This window comes from Bremia lactucae, linkage group LG14 (genome assembly GCF_004359215.1).
Source record: "Bremia lactucae strain SF5 linkage group LG14, whole genome shotgun sequence".
Classification (NCBI taxonomy): Eukaryota; Oomycota; class Peronosporomycetes; order Peronosporales; family Peronosporaceae; genus Bremia; species Bremia lactucae.
Genome location: NC_090623.1, coordinates 1,685,561 through 1,695,350, shown reverse-complemented (window position 1 = coordinate 1,695,350; position 9,790 = coordinate 1,685,561).

The window sequence follows — 9,790 nt, the reverse complement described above, 5'->3', positions numbered from 1 at the left end:
ATAATATTTGGAGAACATTACTTTATATGGTAATATTCTAAAGGCTTATCCATTGGTAGATATATACCATTATATTTACCTGCTACGCGGTCCAGTGCGCTAGACGCGCGCAAAAAGAGAGACAGATAAGTCTTTTTTACATGTTTTGTATTGGTTTATAATTAAGTTAGTATTAAATAGATAGAAACAGAAGAACATGATTAAATAAATAATTATCTTTTAACTCTTTTTAAAGCAAGTGTTTTAAAGAGAGTCTTCCTCTGCACGTACTAGTTTACGTGAAGTGACCTGAGGCACCACTCGCACTGAGGCAGTGCGAAGTGGACTTGTACTGAAGCAGTACAAGTCGGCAGTGCCCCGTTACAATTATTTCAACGCAAAGGTAGTGCTTTGCCATCATGTAAGACTCCCAGATAAAAAAATGTTATCAAGATGTTATTATCCATTTTGTGAACATTGAGCAATATGACAAGCCTGTCTGTGAAACGGGCTAAAGTTGCCCCCTACGTTACACAGCCCCGTTAAGTACACTTTGTGTACTTCAGGGGATGGTCATTACTTAAGTGAAGTAATTAGACAAACCACTTGGGGGTGATTCACATTGTGACCCACCCTTGTGTATGTGATGCACATGGGTGCATTCACATTGGGAGGAACGACGCCTAGCGTCATCCGTTACGGGAGGTATCTAGAAAGATGTGCTCGCAATACTTATTAGTGTTATCGACAGAGTTGAAGTTTTATGATTTATTAAAATAGGTATTTATGTTTGATGCGATTGAATATAAATTATTCTGAAAAGTACTTTCTACTTGGTAAGTGGGCACAAGGAGTTGGATCACTGCTCCCGTGACGACACGTTTACTAGAGTACTTAGTGCGTTGGGTAAGGTCGCTAAGGCACTCACCACAACTACCTCGCGGCACACGAGAGTGGACGGTCAAATCGCTTCCTCGCTGTGCCAGGGTGTGTGCTTAAGTAGAGCGTGGCCGCAATAGACGTGCCCGCCTAATTTGCGACGCCTCTCGTGGGTTGCGGAAACGCAAAAGCTATCGATCTAGCGAAGCTACCTCGCTCCTTGTGTCAAAGGAAGACTTATCGACTCCAAGAGTCACCTAGTTCTATAGAACTAATAGGTTCAAGAACTCAATGAGTTGTAACGGCTCGTAGAGCTTACCGAATCCTAAATTAAGGGATTCAGGGTTCGCAAATCAAGTGGCAACAAGTGCCCGAGAGTATATACCTTAGAAAGGTTTAGTTCTCTCGCAGATCAATGCGCAAGCCTTTTGGAAAGCACTAGACGCTGTAAGATCAAAATAAAAACTGAACTTTATTTAATTATTCGAATATAAAACCGAACCCTACTTAAATAGTATAGATTTCGGCTGCTAGATTTATATCTAACGGCTGCCACATGTGTCACCCATAATAAATTGGTTTTTAGTGGTTAACTATTTTAAATGGAACAATAGGGTATTTTACCCATAAAGAAAATGTGCCATAACAACGATTCACCTACCGAAGTGTACCCTCCCCCATCAGACTGTTGACACCGAGTGACAACATTCGCTTCATTTCCTCTTTGAGGTTGAAATATAAATATAAAACAGCTAACCGTTCGGTTGTGTTTTGCGTTCCTTTGTCTGATGACAACTAAGCGTTAAATACCAACTCTTAGCATCTTCCTCGACGATGCAAGAAAGTGAAATATGAAATTTACACTCCATCGGAGGATGAAGAAAAGGGCGTCGCTCCTACACGCCTCGTTGTATGGACGAATCTCGCCGGGTCTTAAAATTGTTCCCAAAACGTGGTGCCGCGGATGCTTTAGCTGCAGTGCGCAGGACACCGGACCCTGAGTCCAACATAATTACGAACTCGCTTATGAAGAGCAAAAGCAGGCAATCCTTAGAGAGAAACAAGATCGTCGTCAAGCTGCAGACCCTGCAAAAGCAAAAGCTCCGAGTGAATATTTGGAAGAGCGCCTCTAAGAGGTTACGGGTCGCAGCTTGACCATCTGGACCTCCGGACCCAAGCCGTGCAACCATAAATCGAAGCCGCACTGAGGCAAAGATCCATCTATTCCCACTTTTATCGGCGGGAAGTGTCGTTTGACGCAAGTTGACCCCGAGTGCGGCGCATAAAAGCGTCGATTGCGTACGGGCAATCTTGCCGAATAGGTACCTCAAACCCTAAGCGTTTTTCGAAGAGGGGTTCCCAAGCCATTTTACAAGATACTGGAATTGGCTTGCGCCGACGTTGCTTTAGGAGCTTCTCCTTGTGAAATTGAAGGTTGCTTCGCTCATCGAGCAACGCGGGAGGAGGCCCAAATCTCGATGGAAGCATTTGATGCTTTAAAGCACTTGGTGTTTCTTCGCGAGGGGATTGGCCGGATTAAGGGCTCTTTTGTCGCGGTCCAAAGTCGTAGTTTAACGTTGGAACGTCAAAAACCTCGTTTAGAGGGCCAGCTGGACATCCTGGTGACGATGCAGCGATCTGCGGCACGACTGCCTGTCTCGGCGCAAGCGCCTTTAAGTCCACATGGGAAGGGTCCCGATATGGCTCAATCAAGCCAACGTAAAACACTGGGTGTGAAAGCAGCTTGCGAAAAAGGTTTAGCGTGTAAGCTAGGCCACGACTGTAAGTGGTCCAATATAGCGCGGGCGTGATTTAGTTTTAAAGACCGCAGGAACCAAGTTTGTAGGTAGGGTTTTAGCGTTTAATAAAATCGGTCTCTGACTGCATAAGAATCAATACAATTTTTGCCTTTGGCACCCGCTTGTTCTCTCTGTTTGTCTTGGCAACGAGCCATTGTGTCACGCACATGTCTTAAGACACTTAATCGCGTGGCGAGAAACATAATTATTGTTTCCGAAAGGCGATGGGGCTAATATCAGCAAGCCGATCGGCTAACCCCCCCCCATTAAGCCCTAAACCATGCAGTGGTTTCGTAAACGAAGCACATGGGCTTGCGATACCATTTACATAGAACGGAGTATAGCGTAGAGGCATATACAGCAAACTCCTCTGCCGGGAGCATGGCACTCCAGCTCTTTGGTGTTTCAGCACATACACTGCGCAGAACGTCATCAATGACGCAGTCGAGTCGTTCAATATGACCAACGGTCTGCGGATGGTCCGCGGTGGGCATGTTAATCTGGTGCCAAGCACTCAATAATTGATTTCCAGAATTTACACGTGAAGCGGGGGTCTCGATCAGAGACACTTGCCGCAGGCAAACCGTGTAGACGAATGCGCGATTTCTAAACGGCCTTGCTATACCTTCAATCAATGGTATCTAGCACAGCCGCTAAATGGGCCGTCTTGCTCAACCCGTCAACGATGACTACGATGCCTCTGGAACCGGCCATATCTTTCGATAGGCTAAACGCAACATCTATACTAATGGACTCCTACACCCTGCGGGTACGGGCAGACTGGCCAGTGGCGCAGCAGCATGATCCGAAGGCTTAACCCGTTGGCAAGTTTCGCATGTGCGAACTTATGTGCCAACTCATTTATAGAACTTGGGCCACCAATAACTCTGGCTCACGAAGCCGTAGGTCTTTTCTCTATCGAAATGACCACCAAGAACAGTATTATTTGCCTCGTAGAGGATTCGGTACTCTAAATCTTAATCATGAGGATCTACAATGCGTGTAGTATCCGCAGCATCCGTGCAATCAAGCAACTGGCCGTTATCGATGGAAAAGCAATGTAAGCTCGCACGCAAACGGGCCGACGAATAATGTCCGACTCAGTGCTCGCAGAGGAGCTGCACACTGTCCATCCTTGGCGTAAGCCGAACGGATTAATTCATAAATAGGTGACGTTATAGCCGTTGAAATGAGAGATCTCACAATCCGGCCTGCGCGATAACGCATCAGCTAAAGCAGCTGCTTGTCAGGCTTATTTTTCACCTCTAAATTGAATTCGGCGTAAAATGAAAGCAATTTAGCCATTCTCTGCGAGGATGGGTCGACTTAGTCGCAGTGCGTAAAGACGCATGATCTCTATGTATCAGAAACGGCTTCTAGCGTAGCAGATGAACCATGAGTCTGACAAGAGCATACTTCAATGCATGTAACTATTTGTCACGAACTTGGTAGTTCTTTCCGCAGCTTTAAGCTGTCTAGTCTGGAACGCAATTGAAACAATTGCGCGTAACATTATCTTTTTGTAACAGAGCACTGCCGATGGCAAAATCCGAGGTGTAACAGACGACACTGAAACGCCAATTTGGATTTGGCCGAGTCGAAATCGGGGCATGGATCAGACTATCCTTAACTGCTCTAAAAGTATCATTATTGATGCTAGTCCAGCGCCAATCCGTATCCATTTTAAGGAGATTGGATAATAGCGTAGCCATAACAGCGTAATTCTCTCTCTTTTTCTGCAAGTAGTTGGCGAGGCCCAACCATTTACGTAAATCCTTTTAGTTCTAAGGAACCGGCTAATATTTATGGCTTTTATCTTAGCAGGATCCGCTCTAGGGTCTCGCTTTCCAATGAACCAACCTAAAAGGAATTTTTTGTGCGCCAAAAATGCATTTAAATGGCATACAATTTTTTTTATACGCATGCTCTAAGCATGGCTCTTAAATGGTCTATGTGATTTTCCGCATCCGACCAACCCTGCTCCACACGACCATGGACAAAAATGTCATCAAAACGAGTCTGTACATAACCTTGACGAGGGCGGAACAGTTGCGTCACTAGACGATTAAATGTAGCCGAGGCGTTGGAGAGCCCTTGTGGCAAAACTAACCACGCCGATAGCATACCGCTTGGGGGGCTTGCCGCTGTAAGCGGGATGTCACCAGCTCACATGAGCAGTTATTAAATAACCATCGACTAAGTCAAGTGCATTATACATTGTAAATCCTACCATACCGCTCTAAAGAACATCCTTTCTAGGAATGGGGGCTTATGCTGGTATAGTGGCAGCATTAAGCTTTTAATAAGCTACCATTTGGTTTTATGACAGAAAATGTCGGTGTTGAATGGGGAGATTTGCTCTCTCGTACCATTCCAGCCTCGCGCTAGCATGGAAGAAATCGTCAATGACGTCACACTGTTCCTTTGGTAGAGGGCCACTGTCGTGTGACACAGTTTTTGGTTCCAGGAACCAAGTCAATTTCATGACGGGCACCTCAATCTGGAAATAAACGATCATGGATTTATACACACCACATCGAAGATTCCTCAACTAAGTAATAGAATGGAACCGTGAGATTTCTATGGAACATGATCCACTCCGCTAATTAAGTGTAGCTTTTTGTCCTCTACAACGGCATCATCCAGAAGCGATGATGAGTTTAACTCATTATTTGGTCGAATAACCACCATCTCAGATAAGTTGCCAGCCTTTAAATCTCGGCCGAGCTCATCAACAGATACATTTCGTCTTTCTTATAAAGGCATGTAACGAAGGGATTGCATCAAGGCAACCTTCCTCGATTTTATCGGTCACACCATTTACAAGTGTATGCAACTGCTCATTCGTATTCCTTTGTGACGCTATAGACGCTTCTCGTCGCTGCCCTATCGGAGTCGAGATAATACACCTCTTAGAGGCCAGTATATCTACTGTTCAAAGTTTCTAAACCTTTATTTGCTCTGTACCAGAGCTGGTGTCCAATGTGACATACGACGAGGAGTCAGTAGTTCAAATTTCCTTGTCCAGTATTCGTTTACATGTCACTTCAGGTGCAACACAAGGGTTTGACCCAAAATGCTCCGGCAACCTGCCAATAGTGTCACAACTGACACTCAGCATGGTGCCACTTCGGCCAACCAAACTCGGGGGAGTAAGACGTGCCACTCCCCGTGCCTCAGGTATATTACACCCTTGATGGCTCAGCCCTAGGCCTACAATGCTTTCAGCATTCATTGATTCGTTATTGCAATGAGCGCCACTCGACGGAGTACGTGCCGTTCCACCCTTTTCCTGAGCCGGGCTTAAGATTCGTGTTTTTAACTTTGGCGTTCATCAACTCAGAAATTCCAGTGTCTAGCACACTGACAGATTTGGTCAGTGATTCGCGATAGTAGCGCTTTTTTGCCTAGCAAGGTGGGTTCGTGACTCTCCAAGCTTTTATAGGAATATTGCGCGTTGCGCCTAAGGTATTAGACCTCCAATGATCCATGACTCTAGGCGTTAATGCCAGGTCATGCCATGGATGAGATCATATCTCGAATACAAATCAAGGACGCGACAGCGTTTCACACTGTCAAAGTCCAGAAACATGTTACCTAAGCTCAACGGAATTTTAGAAACAGTGGCACGAGTCACAGTTGCTAAGCGAAAAGTAATTAAATTCCTTAATGCGCTTTAAGCGCCTCCGCATATCACTAGTTCTCTTCAAAAAAGACGTCGAGCAAAAATTGCAATACGCCGCTGAGTCAAAAAATTGACCATGGCTTATCAAAGCCTTTTACCGTCGCCTGAGCGACTAATAAGCCAGTCTTGTACTCACGCCCCGTGCGCAGTTTGGCAAACAGAAATTTTCATTATTTTTATTTTTCATAGTAAACTCCAGGTAAATTAGGAATTCTTCTAATTTAACTGGAGTTTACTATATTATATACGGACAATGCTCATCAAGGCTAGGTCCTGTTTATTCTCACCTCCCAGAGGTTTAACAGATCCCAGGTCTTCACCAGTACGGCGCCCCGCCTACTGGGTGTCGACATTTTCCCGCACCGTAACAGATTTCTGGTATAGGGCGGGATTGTTGCTCTTTCAAGCTTTGCACGGATTGCGCAATGGACAAGCCGGGCGTACATGCTTAGTGCTCTTGCACGCGTAATATCAAGGGGAGTTACGAGTCTGACGAACAACTTGAAGCTCTTCTTCTTCCTCAACGAGGCCTAGGTTCATGGGTTTCGGCCTATTAGACGAACTCGATATGCTCGGGGAGCTAATATGGAACCCATGAGCACTAACGCCAGAGAACTTAAAGCCGTATTCTGCATGAAACACAATGTCAACCGCTGCTTCGCAAGTAGCGGGATGGGAACGATATCGTTCCCATCAGACAAGACCCACATTAAGATCTTCATAAAGATGGTTAATAGAACCACTACCGGCAATGGGTTTTGCTGCATGGCAGCAATGAGTTCTCAACTCCTGCACAAAGTCCGCTCGGGTATGTTACCCTGACAAGACACTTAAATTCGCGATCATACGCGTAAAACTTGATTAGGCGGCACAAACATGCAAGTTGACCCCCTATGAGCAACACATTCACAAGGGTGGGTCTTTTTGTCCACCACACCCAAGTGGTGGTCTTAGTATTCCATATGAAGTATTGGACCATCCCGTTATGCACAATAAGTGTACTTAAAGGGTTTGTATAATATAGGGCAACTTTAGCCCGTTACCCCTCCCCCTCTTTAAGAACGAATGTTACTTCTTGTAAGAAATGCGGCACGTAAGCAGCTCGCTTTTACTCATATCAACCACTCTCAGCGACCAGTGTGTGCACATTTGGTGTGACATCCCACGGCGCCTGACATGGCACCTAAGAGGAGCAAAGCAGATGGGTCGTCTGCAAAGACACCGACACAACCACGCACGAAGCGCACACGCAGCGATAATACGCCGCCGTCGCTTAGTGACACAGTTACAACGCCAACAGCTACTACTGCTGCTGCGCGCTCTTATTTGGGCTGAACGATCCAACCCACTTGTGCAGTAAAGATGTAGCTCCGTCGCTCATTGTTAGCTACAATAAGTCGACACCGCTGCCATCACCTTGAAGTAGTAATGAATTTAGCGAGCTAATAAAAAGGGTGATGGCGCAATATTGCCCATGCAAACTTCACCCGTTGCTCCTAACATGAAGACGCTCAACTTTGCGAAGGCAAACTTGCATTGCGTTAACGAGGCAACTGTCTCGTCGTCTGCGCTAGCTAATGCAGCGACCATTCATGAGAGCACTGCCCAGATAGATGCAGCTGCTTCTCAGTTGAGAAAACCCAACATCTGTCATTCAGACCATCATACACATTACCGTACCCCCTGTTTCTTCTCATCACGCTACTCCTGCTAGCACATCGGAGAAACCTCAGCTGGTGCTCCTTTTCGTAGGCAGTCACCTAGCTTCGGCTGGAGATCTTGGAGAAGTTGATGCTGAGAGAATCGCATTACGCGCGTGGTATCCCTCGCTATCCGATTCCGTTACGTTCTTGTGGGAGGATTGGAGGCAAGTCTTTTGCCTTCCTCATCCCCCCCATCTGCTTGACACTCGACCTATGGTCGGTGTCACCATCAGTCTCCTTACACTGATGGGGGTATGTGAACAAGAGAACTGCTTCCTTACCTGTGATCAATGTTTTACATGGTGCTAAATGCACCGTTTTGCTCATTCTGTCTACAAGAACGACGAACCCCGTCCGACCCTTTTGGTCGGGCTGCATGCCAATGAAGTCCAGACTGACCGACTTCCAACAAATCGTTGGAATAGACAGCGGCTTCAATGGCGCACTGCTGGACGGTACAGGCTTATTGCGCTGACAGTGTTCACAGGAGCGAATATAATTGGCCACACATCGAAATTGTTGTGGCCACCAAAATTCTTCTGATACTCGTTAGAATGTATTTTCTCGGCCCAAGATGCCCACTCGATGGTGCATCTTGGAGATTCTAAAGTATGTTCAACAGGATATCCACATATACTCAAGGGAACGCAAGGTGACAGATGATGCCATAACAGGCCATCGCTGCAGCTAAAGCGATTTAGCTTAGCTTTCAAGTGCGACGGAAGGGTTACCTTTCGTCCACCGAACTGATCCGACAGCACGCGACAATGTTCGTCCTAACTGTTGCCCTCCTTTATTTCGGAGGCCAATGAGGTCGTCACGTGGTATGCCTTCATGCTGCAGCAGTGTTGCGTGATCCGTAAGAACCACAAATGGTTCGGCGCCGAACAGGTGCACTCGAAACTTAACAAGGGCATACTTTATTGAAAGTAGCTCTTTGTCATGCACATGGTAATTCAGTTCCGCGGCTTTTAATAGCTGGGATTGATAAGAGATGACACGGTCAACGCCGTCGTCATCCTTCTGCATGAGCGCGCTGCCGATTGCAAAATTACTTGCATCACAGACGACGCTAAAGGACTTATCCGCGTCTGGCAATACCAAGACCGGTGCCTCTACAAGAGACTACTTCACTGATGTGAACGCATCTTCTTGTTCTTTTAACCAGACCCACTCTGTGTCCTTTTTAAGGAGATCAGATAATGGTTTAGTTTGCTCCGCATAATTCTTGCTATACTTATGCAAGTACTTAGCGAGCCGTAGGAATTGGCGCAAATCCTTCACATGCCGTGGGATTAGCCATTCCTTAACCGACTTTACCTTGTCTGGGTATGCTCGTACACCATGTGTACCAACGATGCTGCCCAGTACAGATATCTCAGGGATCCCTATGACGCACTTTTGCAAGTTGACGTACAATTGGGCGTCCTCCAGAGTCTGCAACACAGCGTCCAAATGATGCTTGTGGGACTCTTTCAGCTCTGTTCGTCCTTCGTCCTACTATGCACGAATGCATCGTCAAAGTGATGGGCGCGTAGGCACGGTGCTGACGCAGCTACCAATCGGTTGAATGTCGCTGGTGCGTTTCTTAAGCCTTGGGGCATCACAAGCCACTCCCAAAGCATACCGCTTGGGGTGCTTACTGCCGTTTTGGCTACATCGGACTCTCTCATGAGTACCTGATAGTAGCAATCCTTCAAATCCAACGCGGATAAGATAGTTGACTTTCCCATGGAGTTCAACAA